At 40.8% G+C, this 14,050-nt stretch overlaps 1 long non-coding RNA gene across 2 annotated transcripts; it reads left to right on the forward strand.

Moving 5' to 3' along the window:
- Positions 1-3: 3 nt before the first annotated feature.
- On the forward strand, positions 4-13,680 carry LOC118550154 (uncharacterized). 2 transcript variants are annotated; one of them, XR_013444504.1, is made up of 4 exons: positions 4-814; positions 7,956-8,008; positions 8,257-8,460; positions 9,667-13,680. It is a non-coding gene; the product is annotated as an uncharacterized LOC118550154 (long non-coding RNA). The 2 variants fall into 2 exon arrangements; XR_013444503.1 differs by having other exon boundaries at positions 9,670-13,680.
- Positions 13,681-14,050: the final 370 nt, after the last annotated feature.

Genomic DNA, 14,050 nt, shown 5'->3' on the forward strand with positions numbered 1-14,050 from the left:
AGATTTATATTCTTTGCTTAGAGGCTCTAGCTGTCATTCCCATTCTTTTATTCTGTATCTATGTGTGTGAGTTTCCTTTCCTCGTCTGGAATAAGGCGAGATCGTTGTCCCCAGGCTGGAGGAGGGGAATCCCTAAAACTCACCGCTTGACAGCCTGGGGCCGTGCAGGGGGGCAGCCTGGCATGCACAGTCTCGGGTCCTCTCTGCTCCAAAGAGCAGGGCGAGCATCCTGTTTCCCTGCGTTTCTGAGCTGAACTGATATCAATGTGTTTTGAAGTTACCGTACCCAGATGCAGAGCCTGCATGGGCATGAGGGTTCTTTTCTCTGCCCTCACTTCCAACATCCTATTTGGGAAATGCTGTTTGAGGACCTGCTGTGAACCTCAGAGCCTGCAGCCTCTCCCTGCATGCAAGGAAACAGCAATGGAAACGTGCGTACACAGGTGCAAAATGGTCTGGGTGGAGAACCACCCAGCGCTCTGCTCGGGACGGATGGAGAACTCCTACACTGTTCACGCTTTTGCTTTCCTTGTGATTTTTCGTATGTTTCAATCAAGCCCCAGCATTGCATGCACGGTGAGGAGCCTATTCCGACCCTTCTTCGGTGGGTTCTGTGCTGTGGCCGTTTTTGTTGAGTTTTACAGGAAGCCAGCCATCCCGTGCATTCGCATTTTGCCAACGGCTGCTTTCGTGCTCTCCAGTCAGAACGGGCCGCCTGATGCGTACGACCAAGACTACTGATGATCTGTCCCCTTGTAGAAAAACGTGCTGATCCCTATTCTGTGTCACAAGATGATGCCCGTAGCCTTTTCTGGTTTGTTTGATTTTTTTTTTTTTTCCCGCCACAAAACAATTTGTGTTGCTGCCCCCTCTGAATTCATCCCAGATGTATTGGCATCGGGTTCTTGGTGGTGTTTGTGGATGTGATGTCCACCTGTCTGTCCCTCTCATACCTTCACAGCATAAACTTGGAAAAGATAAAGTCTTTGTTATGCCTATCCAGAGAGCTGTGTCTTGAATACTGGATATATGTGTTAGAAACATTGTTTTTTTCATTAGGACTTGGAAATTCATGGGAAGGCTGTTTGTTCTCTATGGTAGATATTCCCAGGCACATTCTAGAAAAAAAAGCAAATGAGACGGCATTTTGCAAAGTGTGAGGGAGCTAAGGAGAAAGAAGAGTTTATATAAAAAATGCACAGAGGAAAGGAATACAGGTAAATAATGACGTACTAATTGATATAGGATATCCTATATTTAGCTCAAAAACTGGCCTTGATTTGTGTGTGTGTGTGTAAGTACAGGTTAATACTGTAAAGAATTCAAGGGGAAAAAAATACATCAGTTCCAAGTGATCATAATATGACAAAAACCCTATATCTACCAGATGAAGACAAAGAGTTAAGAGGGGGAAGAAACGGATCTTTTAGTTTGTAATGTCAGTTAAAAGAAGGGGGATCTTCACCTGCACTAAATGTACAAAGGAAAAAAATTAGCAATATCCTACCACCCTAAAAATAACTATTACACAATTTAACATTGTGATGCCTTGTCCCTTTCCCCCTTGCTAAACATTTAATATTTAAGTGGTCAGATTGCCCGGGGGGAAGGGGGCATTGCAGCACTTCAATGCTAATCATGAAAGAATATTTAAAAGTCAAATATAATGTAAAAATGAACATCACAACCAATGTTTGCATGTGCCTGCTTGTGGTGTGTGTGTCGAAATCTGAATGCTAGAGTAAAAATTCAGTGTAATGTGATTTTCGTAAGAAATTCAAGAATTATTTAAGTGGGGAATTAAACAGGACTCAGCTTTCCTGTATAAAAGTGTTTTGAAAGCAAATTATGAACAAACAGTTTAGTCCCACAAGTGCCCTTCGGGGAAATACTATTTGCTTATTGAAACATTACAAAGTATTTTTTTTTTTTTTTTTTTAAAGATTTTATTTATTTATTTGACAGAGAGAGAGATAGCGAGAGCAGGAACACAAGCAGGGGGAGTGGGAGAGGGAGAAGCAGGCTTCCTGCCGAGCAGGGAGCCCGATGTGGGACTCGATCCCAGGACCCTGGGATCATGACCTGAGCCGAAGGCAGACGCTTAACGACTGAGCCACCCAGGCGCCCTGAAACATTACAAAGTATTGAGCATGATTCCGTTTAATCACTCTCTCAAAAGAACAATTATAAAAAAAAAAAAATCCCAAACCAAAAACTATACTTTGGAAAGAATCATTATTTGGATACAGCGATTTTTTTTCCTTTTAATTTTAATGTTTAACAACTGCTTTAAGCCCATTGCCAAATCACACATTTACATTTTTATTTTATAACTAAATAATAGGAGCTTTCTTCTCCAGTGATATTTCGTCCCTTTGGGAGAACTGTATTCATAATAACAAAAATTAATGATAGGAAGTGTTTCCATGATTTGATGATAACAGGGATTCTAGTTCTGTGCTCCAAGTACAACCGTTGGTCATGGGTATAATTGGATAGGGTTCAATATCATCTCTCTTATCTGCCTTTAAGGGGATCACCACTACCGAAATGTATTCTTTCCCTCCAACTTTTGTTTTGTCCCTAAGAAATCTGACAAATGATGGAAGCTATCACTTCTAGGCTTTCCTCTGTAAAAATAATAAATATGTATGTATTTAAAATACTCCAGACATGACTCTAAGCATTTAGTATTCTACCATTTATGTGTCATGTTCCCCTTTTAACATCTGAAGAAGTTGAGGCACAGAAAAATGAAGCAGAGTCCCATGGACAGTTGTCCACAGTCCCAGGGGTAGTCAACAGAATAGTCAAGATGGGAATCCAGTTGATGATATTCCATGTCCCTTGCTCTTAAATCGTTACATAGTAATTTATGTAAGGTAGTGCATTTGGTCATTATCTTTGTTACAGATATGATTGTATAAGATGTGGGTGCAGCAAGTCACAATTGTTCTTTTTTTTTTAGATTTTATTTATTTAAGAGAGACAGAGATAGCGACAGAGATAGCAAGAGAGAGCAGAAGAGGGGAGAAGAGGCAGAAGCAGACTCCCCGCCAAGCAGAGAGCCCGACGCAGGTTTCCGTCCCAGGACTCCAGGATCATGACCTGAGCCGAAGGCAGATGCTTAACCTACTGAGCCACCCAGGCGCCCCAAATCACAATTATTCTATAACTTGTTCTCTAAGCCAAGAAACTGGCTGCCCCTGGGTACCATAAGCCTTCAGAAGCCCACAGTCTTTCCATGCTGCCATGTTCTTTCTGTAGCAATGTATTCCACGTGAAATCCCTACCAGCTCTCTGCAAACTTTGACCCAAGTCACTTCCTAGTGGTAAAAATGGGGTTTCCGGTCCTGATCTCTCTGTTCTCTTTTGCCCAACCCTCTTTGTGAACAAAAGCATTCATTTATAAAACAGCCGGCCAGGATCAAGTTTTGGGAGCAAATATTATACTAGTATAATAGACCCTTAGTGAAACCCCCAGAACCCCCAGAAGCTGGAAGAGGCAGGAAGGCCCCTCCTCTAGAGCACCCAGAGGAGAGCAATCCTGCCCCGCCTGGATCTCAGACTTCTGGTCTCTAGATGTGATTTTTGACCCTATTCTTATCAGCAGGCTACTCGTCCCTGTGGAGTTGAGCTCAGGGCTGTGCGCATGCGGACAGATAAAGATGTAGGATGTCCAGCATTATAGACCTTTCTCCCCACCTTTTCATGGACCTGTATATCTTCCATAAATACCTACATAGGTAACTTCCTCCCATCACAGGGTAAAAAACATGGCCCCAAAGGACTACATTTTTCAACAAAATCCTGGCTCAAAATCCAAGCTCTTTAACCCATGACAGATAGGCTTACTTTACTGTATGTAGAATTAATTTTCCCCTAGAAAATATACAAAGATGTTGTAAGCCATATTCCGAAGTTAATCATTATTAATTGTATTCCCAATATAACGGAAGAAGCTGGATTTAGTGGTGGGAGTCTAACATCCGTCAGAAGGCATGGCAAGCTATTGTTTAAAGTTCGCTCTTCTTGTGACATTTTAATTTCACACTTAGAAAATCAATTTGGGAGGTAGATGGTAAGGGCAGAGTGCATCCAGCTTACTCAACAACAAATTGGTTACTGCGATAAAACAAATTAAGCCAAATATATTTAGATAGAAGCATCAGATGCAGGCAAAATAAAATAGGCAATAAACAGGAGAATTTAGCTGTATTCTTAAATCTTCAGGGAGTTCTGCTGATGGGCAGAATCACAAAACTTCAGTAGAACTGGTTAGGTAATAAACATCCAAGTAAATGGCTTGGCCATGGAGTCCTCTGATGGTTTGTACATAGAGAAGGGATGCTATCACACTGAACAAAGGAAGAGAAAAAAATCACCAAAGGAAAAGGTTAAAGGAAGGAAGGTATAATAGATTTCCTTCTACAAATACTGTTGTTTTTTTCTTTTTCTTTTTTTTTTCAAAAAAGGGTCTGTGGAGAGGAATGTGAGAGGAATAACAGACTTATGGAAAGGTCAGTGGAACATCCAGGAAAACATTGTACGTAGAATCAGAAAATGGATGCATTGTGGAAAATAAATCGTCTGCCTCCATGGGAATCCAGCGTGCACAGACACATTGCCCCCTGCTCCTGAGTGATTCCATCATAGTTTTTACTTCTGACTTGTGCGGATATGTATTTGCTTCTTGTTTTTATTAGCAGCTTTATTGAGGTAATAATTGTTTTTCAAAGAACTGCACATAGTTAATACACACAATTTGATACAATTAGATACCTGTGAACATAGTCATGGATCTTTAATGCCATCACCGCTGGTAACCAAGGAAATGAATATATCCATCGCTTCCAAGATTTTCCTCCTGTCCACCCTCCTTTTCTTTATGGTAAGAACATTTAACTTGAGATCCATTCTCTTAACACACGTTTTGGGGTCCAGTACAAGATTTTTAACTGTAGGCACTATGGTGTACAGGAAATCTCTAGAACTGGGATGATGTGTTTTCCACCATGGTCACCTCTGTGGATTAAGCACCATCCTCCATGTGGTCAAATTTGTCTAAAATCATGCAAATGTGCTGTGAATCACTTCTCCTCTTGAAGGTCACCCTACTGGGTTGACGAGTGCCCCCTCAAAACTCACGCCTACCCAGAACCTGTGAAGGTGACCTTATTTGGAAAGAGGGTCTTTGCAGATGTGATCAAGGTAAGAAGAGGTCATCGTAGATCGGGGTGAGCCCCAATCCAGTGATTGATGTACTTATGAGAAGACAGCAATTTGGATGGGGACACAGAGGGAAGAAGACTTTGTAAAGGCAAAGGTAGAAATGGGAATCACGTAGCTGCCAACCAAGGAGCATGAAGGATTTCCAGGAACCCCCAGAAGCTGGAAGAGGCAGGAAGGCCCCTCCTCTAGAGCACCCAGAGGAGAGTAATCCTGCCCCGCCTGGATCTCAGACTTCTGGTCTCCAGAACCGAGAGACAATTTCAGGACCTGGCGCCACCCAGCATGAGGTACTTAGCAGCCCTAGGAAACGAACACAGTAGTGGTAGCATATTGGACCTTTATAATCACGAGGACTTTTGCATCTGATTAAGAAATAGAAGTTCTTCACTATATACAAACTTACACAGAATGTACATTGTGTCTTTCCTGCTTTAGCCATACATCAATGCAAATCAGTGATGCATTTCTTATCATTTATCTTCCCTGTGGTGGTTTTAAGAGGATTACTCTTCACGTTTTATAAATCGCTCTATGAAAAATACAGTGTATAATTAGCTGAAAGACCTCAGGAGATCATCGCAAAACTGTCACTGAATTTCTAAGTCCTGAGAATGTAAAGCTGAAAGCGGCTTTGAAACCAATTTCACAGGGCAAGCAGCGATTCTCAGACTTTGGGGTACTTACAAATCACTTGTAAAATGCACTCCAAATGCACATCCCAGGACTTGCCCAGTGATTCTGATTCGGTAGGTCTGGGCAGGGCCCAGACAGGTGCGTGTGAGTGAGCACCCAGGTGGTCCTGAGGCAGGTGATGAAACCGGGCATTACTCCAGAGCCATCTTGGGGTTATATTCCCGTCCATGCCCCTGGAAAGTCCACGTAACTCTGGGCCTCGGTTTCTCACCTGTAGAATAGGGAAAAGAAATGACAACACCTTCTCTTGATATAAAGATAGAATGAAGTTAAAGAATACATATATACATTCATATGCTATACTAATTCATATTGCATGGTATACCATATCATATAAATATAAATTTTATATAATGTATTACACAAATACTAATATACTATCTATAATATGGATGTGTGCATGTATTATCCATATACAAATAAACGTATGTGTATTATATGTAAATGTCATTGTATTAATGTATATCTCTATAGAATATAGTCACAATATATGTATTTCTCAGCCCAGTGTGTGGGTCATATTGAGTTCTGCATAAACTGTGTAGAACTTTGTAGAAGTCGTGGTCCCCATTTTAATTTCAAACCCATTGTTTCCCAGATGAGAATACTAGAATTGTAGAAATGAGAATATTCTCAGAATAGATGACATACCCGGGGTTACACACTGACTTCATGCCAAGTCCTTAATAAAGATCAGTTTTTTCTCCAACCCTCTCCTTAAAAAAAAAAAACTAAAAACGATGGGTTATTTTATACGTGTGTTTTATTTCACATGCTTCATATTTTTAGAGCCACATTATTTTTATGCAGTTTACCCTTTTAGGGTAAAAAAAAAAATAAAAGATTTTGCTTACTGAACTTTTGGTCATATCATTTAAAATCATGATTGATTATTAAAGTATTTAACTTGAGTGCAATGCTTTCTTTCCATGAACAGACACTTGTGAAAGAAGCTATGGATTAGGCTCTGAATATAAGCATTTATCATTAGTAATTTTTTTAAATATGTATAATTGGGCGCCTGAGTGGCTCAGTCATTAAGCGTCTGCCTTCGGCTCAGGTCATGATCCCAGGGTCCTGGGATCGAGCCCCACATCAGGCTCTCTGCTCGGCAGGAAGCCTGCTTCTCCCTCTCCCACTCCCCCTGCTTGTGTTCCCTCTCTTGCTGTGTCTCTCTCTGTCAAATAAATAAATAAAATCTTTAAAAAAATAAAATAAAATATGTATAATTTCTGAGTAATACTTCCCCCTGCTGTAAATTATTTCAGCATGCAGAAAACCTACCTATGCACTTTTTCTACCCGGCATATACATCCCGAAGCCCATCCCCCTGCAGTTAGAAATCATCCATCGGAGGCAAGGAGGTTCCTAGATATTTAATATTTGCAAAGCACCTGCAGCCGGCAGAATAGAGATCCATCACTCACAATGTACACTGACCTTTGGCTCCCGGGAGAGTGATCCCCTTGTGGCTGGAGAATGATATCTTGCTCAGTAGCAAAGACCCAGACACGCTTTATCTTCATCAAGGCTGTAATTACGCCAGAGCAGGTGGCCCAGGGACTGAATTGCCTTGGGGTGCATGGAGGTATTAGGTAAAGGATTGGTGGGGGGAGAGGGGGGTGACCGCCCATCAGGCTGTGATTAGGCTGCTTGAGTTAAGATGAAGGAATATCAATCTTCATGCAGCTCGCTCTAAGGGACTCACCGGGGAGGCAGGCACACGTGAGCCTCAGTCTCCCTGTCGTGTGAGGCTGCCTGTCAGATGGTCGTGGGCAGCAGAGTAGAGGGCATGACTCCTTGCCTGAGGCTTCAACCCCGAGACACCTTGCAAAGGTCTTACTTTTCTCTCATGCTTTGTGTTTTGTGTTTGGCGTTGGTTTTTTCTTGCTCAGTCATTCACTCCACATTGTCCTGTCTCCTGTGGAATGGGGAGCGGGTTGAGTCCCTATAGATAGGGCCAAGGGTCTAGGGCTTGAAGGTACAATGAGATTTTTCCTGTGTCCTTCCATGTCCGCATGTCATGTCAGGAGTGATGGAGTCACAGTTGGGAAAGCAGGCAGAACCAACCTCACCTCAACAGGTAAGTCTACACCCCAGACTACAATGGTCCGAATGGAGGCGACCTGCATTGAGCCTGGATGAGTCTCCTACGGCTGCCATAACGATATGTCACAGATTTAGTGGCTTAAAACAACACGGATGTATCATGGGACAGTTCTGCGGGGCAGAAGTCTACAACGGGTCTCGCCGGGCTCACATCCAGGTGTTGGTGAGGCTGCGTTCCTTCTGGAGGCTCTAAGGGAGAATCCATATTCTTGCCTTCTCCAGCTGCTTAAGGGCACCTTCCTGCATCTTCGGAGTGCATCATGCTGGCCCCTGCTTGCATCTTTACATCTCCTCTTCTGACTGTGACGTCCCTCCTCCCTCTTACAAGGACCCTTGTGACTACAGTCAGCCACCTGGATAATGCAGGATCATCTCCCCAGCTCAGAATTTTTAACGTGACCACCTCTGCAAAGTCCCCTTTACCGAGTGAGCTCACACATGCACAGGTTGCCGGGGACTGGGATGTGGGCATCCTTGAGGGTGGTTGTCTTGCCTGCCCTAATTCCTCTCCCACTTCTGAGTTCAGCATACGTGAGCAGCCAAGGTGGACCACCAGTGGTTTTTAGTTCACGGCAGGTTTGCAGAGCCCGGTGGTGGGGGGAGGGGACCACGACTTCTACAATGACACAGTAAAAAAGAAAAAAGAGGTCAATCCCGTAAACCCGAATTAGAACACCAAATTAGACTACTCACTTAACTTTATTTGACTGTGTTGGAGAGATTTAGCTATTGAGAATATAGCTCTATGAACTAATATAAGATGGGGTTGTAAATTTTCATTTGTGATGGGATTTAATTTTCATAGATATTGGGAAGGTGATCTTTATTTGCATTTAAAATGGTGCATGGATGGATTAAGAAAAAAAATATGATTGATGGACAGGATTATTAGAAGCTATATTCAAAGGGTGATTGCTTTCACAAATGATCATTCAGCAAGCCAGGCATGGAAAATGGATGATATCTCACTTACTATATGCAATAAGGATTCTGCAATACGATATACTTATAAATATTTTCCTAATGGCTGTATGAATTTTAGAAATAACAAAACCGTATCTGTCCTATTTGAAAGACTATTTTAACACTATTTCAGGAAGAAGGGGTTTAGAATGAGTTTTATTAGCCTGTAATTTGGAAGTTGAAAACACTATAACCTCCGATGATTTCATATTTATTGCTCAATCTCTTCCTGATTCTTTAACCATTTCATTGGAATAAAAAAGAGAAAACAGTTACATTATTCCTAAGATAGACTTTTTAGGTTTGGTTTGTTTGGATGAGGATCTCATTTAGGTTTGTAACACCATCTTAATGAGACATGCCAAACTACAAAATGTCCTGTGTTGAACGGAGTCTAAATTTAGCCATGCACATAATAAACCTGGTCTCCCTAATTGCATAGGATAACTTGGTGGAAAATTGTTGCTCAGATTTAGATGAAATGTAAAGGTAAGCAATCCAAAAGTCACACATGACTTGCTATGTCACCATGGATACACTAAAGCAAAAACAGGAGAAAAATCAAGGAAGGATCAAACGTAGGGTCTTAATTTGTGACGTGCAAACAGGGCACTCAGGATGACTCAAGCAACTATGTTCTTTTTTTTTTTTTTCCTTTTCTTTTCCCAGAAGATTTGGGAATGCTGTTTCCTGGTTAGAATACTGCACTGAATGTACGTTCATGTAGTTCTTATGCCCCACCCCACCCAAGATCTTCAGATTCAGCGCCTGCTTTATAGCCAGATACCCCAGGGATTCATACGTGCCCTGGAAGGTGAGACAGACTTCCTTAGTACCTGTTGGATACCCGGTAAGCCAAGAAGATTCTGGCATGTTTTCTGTCCTCCCTGGAAATAGCTCCTGAGGCTGAAGCATCTAGGATCAAGGTTTATTTCCATCGGATTTGGCTTTTGTACTTGAACCTGGGTCTGACCTTCTCAGGGCAGCGCATCGATCTGGGATCTGTCGAGCATTTCCCTCGAGGACACATCGGGAGAGATTTTTCACCATTTTCCACGCTACTATGAAGCTAATGAATGCCCTGGACAGATGTAATTAATAAGTAGATTTGAGCTATCTGAGAGAAATAATGAATTCCTTATATGTTACTAATTTACCCCTTCCTCATGGGCAGACTTGCTTACATAAAGATCCTAATTTAGAAGTGTGATTAAGAAGCCTGATGCCTCGCAGTGATGGGTCAGGGGAGATAAATTGCTCAGTATTTTCACATCTCACATTTTAATTTTGTACTCCATATTGCACATCGGACGCCCGCACACATAGCTCCTTTGAAGGTCACCGTGTGCTTTTTAATGTGTTAGTAAAAGTGTCGTTCAGACTAGGTGTTTTAAAACCCCTAGTGGAAAAAAAACGATTAAATAAAAATCAACCAAAATGTGCCCTCATGTGCTTCAAAATAAATTTCAGTGTGTTTGAGTTTTTGATCGCAACATTTATACCTGTTATGAATGTGATCATCACAATCCTGTATTTATTAAAATGAGATGTTCTACTCTTGCAGTTTTAGAAAAGATAATTTCAAAGTCCTATCATTGTGTTTTAATTTTATATTATAATTGGGTTTTCAATACTAATACATCTTCAAGACTAATAAATAGTAATCTAATGTGTTAATAAGAATTAAGGATAGCCATGAAAGTGAATTCTGAAATGGTGCATTGATAATTCTTTTGAGGGGCATGCACAAATAATGATTGTTTGAAATTTTCCAAATGTATGTCTTCCTTGCAATAAGAGGAAGCAAAGATACTCATGAAGATTGTAACTAGGAGATTCCCATTTGTTTACAGCATATGAGATCTCAGATTTGACCCAAGCAAAGCACTCAATCTGGACTGTAGAAAACGATATCTGAATTTAGGTAATTTTTGAGCACAAACCCACTAAAAAGAGAACATTTCACTCATGAGACGCGTCCTTTAATTCATAAATCAATACCCAATCCTCCTGATTAAGGAGATGAGAAATCTGAGGTCAAACAACGATGCAATTTTATTTCCCAATTTGTCCCCAAACCAGGGCTGGAGAACAGGTTCCACCAAGAGCTGAATCCCCCAAAAAATGCGCTCCCTATGCATAGAGCAAGGTGAGCAGTGGTGGTTCGGAGAGAGCTGACGCCACTGTACGTTTTCTTTGCTTTGGGCTCTTGCATCTTACTCCAAGGCTTCCTGCCTGGGATATTCCAAGTTTCCCCAGTAAATGATCCAGAGGTTTCCCAGGACGTCACTGTCTGTTTGTGGCATTTCTGTTTGACCAGAGTCATGTTTGGAATGGGTAGCTCCTTGTTCCCTACAGCAATGCAAATATTGACCTTAAGCTTGCAAAAAATGTGATTATAATCTGTCCACCCTGTCCCTGTCCCCTCTTTTTTCTATTAGTTACCAAGGAAACCAAGGTCATTATGAGAGTTTTCTTGAGGAGAGTCATGCCCACCCAGTCCAAAAGGAGCCATCAACAGCTTCACTTTGCAGGGAAGGGGGATGGAAATACTTTGAGGGTATTTGGTTGAATCCTTTGGCTAACCTGCGGAGCCCATGTGGCCCCCTTCCCCACCTGTGTGCTTAGGGACTGTTTACCATCATGGTCTCTACGAAGTGAATACAATAGACTGATATCTTTATTTTTGCCCTTTTGGGAGTGAACACATTGAGCCTCGGTGAAATGTGGGACTCAGTGCGTCACTAAATTTCTTCTCACTTCTTTAAAGGAGAGCAGCAATTTATATTCTCTTTATTGCTTTCTTCCATTCCTGCAACTTGGCATATTCTCTTTGAATATTTTCGAGGCATCTCGTATGCCCGCCATAGCACAGTAGACTTTAATTCGATAGATAGTGATCATTATATTTTTTTCACAAAAGTTCAAATCTTACACGTTACACATTTCAAAAGCAAAGGTTGCACGTGTGAGACGTATTTTTTGATTCTTGTTTGTTGCATGCTGTGATCCCTATGTGGTATGTTGCCTGAACACGAGGTTTAGGAAAGTGCCCAGTATTCCTGTTTTTTTTAAGTTTATTTAAGTAATCTCTACACCCCATGTGGGGATCGAACCCATGGCCCCAAGATCAAGAGGTGCATGTTCCACCAACTGAGCCAGCCAGGCACCCCAGAAAGTGCCCATTATTCTGAAATACTGACACATACATTATGTTTAGTGGACTATAAAATACTAATAATTTATCATTCTTCTATGAATGCATAGCAATTCTGAATCAGGTATAGGATAAAATTTTCTGAACACGTGTGTGGAGAAACTAGCAAGAGGACATCAGTTTCAGGTGCGAGCTGTTATGACATATTCTTTGATTTGCAATCATAAGATACAAAGATGGCTAGGGAAAAGTAGCATCTTTTTTTTTTTTTTTTTTTTTGGTCCCTATTACACAAACGTGTGATTATATGAACCTGGAATCAGTGAGGAATTCATTTTGTTAAGTTTTTTTACACAGAAGTTGATAAGTCATTGAAGCTGAGTTTCCAGAGCTGTCATCTCTGGGGTATGGAGGACATAGGCAATAATTCTCACCTCATAAGATTACTTTGAGGACCAAATGAGGGACAGGAGCACATAGAAGTTTTCCATAAAAGTCTGTTATCATGGTTTCTTTTATACTGTATCCATTTTATGTTTCCTTCTGCTCCTTGAAAAAAAAACCCATTACTATATTAATATTTATTATTATACTGAGACTGCTTGATTTGTCCATTCATGTTGAATATCAACCACATTTGTGCAATATTTTAGGAACTCTGCCCTATCTAAAGATCTATTGATTCAAGAATCTGAGGGAAGGGGGGGTGCTAAGAACTTTACAATGCCCAAAAAGGATTAGTTTGAAATAATTAAATGATCACAGTTCTGTAAATTTACTGTCTTTAAAGTAGACACTTAAAATGGCTGAATGTTAACTGTTGTAAATTATAATTCAATAGAGATGTTTAAAGAGCACATTGATTTATTATGCAGCCAGTTGGAGTAGATCTTTATAAAATAATATCTAAAGTAGACTAAAAACTAAGTTTGTGATTTAAAAAATCCCTATTTACAAAACTAAGGGATTGGCAAAATTCTCTAACTCCTTTGTAGCTAAAAAAGCAGATGGCATTTTGCCGTATCAATACTGACTTTCTCCTCATTGTCTGAGACTGCTGAGGCTCTTCCACCTGGAAATCCTTCGCTTTCCATATCTCATGGTGGTGTATGTACTCCAGGATGTCATGTCCATAGAATTGGCCCTTAGGATAAATTTCGGACAGTTCCATCTTTCTGCATATCTAATTGTTGAGTTTAAATATGTCTTAGCTATGTCTTCCTGAGGGCCATTCCCTCAGGGATTTGCATGGTTAAAATCTTGACCATTTTTTACTTACTATTTTAGGAACGACACAGCGTCTTCCAAGGGAGAAAAATACATATGTGTCTACCTAGGATTATATATTTAGTAAAAATAGCCTTCAGAAGGAAATCATAAAGAACAGAGTAGAGAGGGGCACGTGGGTGGTTCAGTTGGTCAAGTGTCTGCCTTCAGCCCAGGTCATGATCCCAGCGTCCTGGGATCCAGTCCTGCATCAGGCTCCCTGCTCAACAGGCTGTCTGCTTCTCCCTCTCTCTCTACCCCTCCCCCCTGCTTGTGCTCTCTCTCATGTACTTTCTCTCTCTCTCATGTAAATAAATAAAATCTTAAAAAAAAAAAAAAGAACAGAGTGGAGGAAAAACAGAATAGAAAATTGAAAACGAATACAGAGAATCAACAGACCCAAAAGTTGGTTCTTTGAAAAAATGACCAAAATTGACACATCTTTACCTAGATAGACCAAGAAAAAAGAGAAGACCAAAATTACTAAAATCAGAAATGAAAGTGTGGACATTGCTATCAATCTTATCAAAATGAAATGGATGTCAAGAGAATGCTATGAACAATTGCGTGCCAAACATCCCATAAAATAGATGACATGCTCAAGATGTTGGAAACATATAAACTACCAAA

This window comes from Halichoerus grypus, chromosome X (genome assembly GCF_964656455.1).
Source record: "Halichoerus grypus chromosome X, mHalGry1.hap1.1, whole genome shotgun sequence".
In the NCBI taxonomy this organism is placed as follows: Eukaryota; Metazoa; Chordata; class Mammalia; order Carnivora; family Phocidae; genus Halichoerus; species Halichoerus grypus.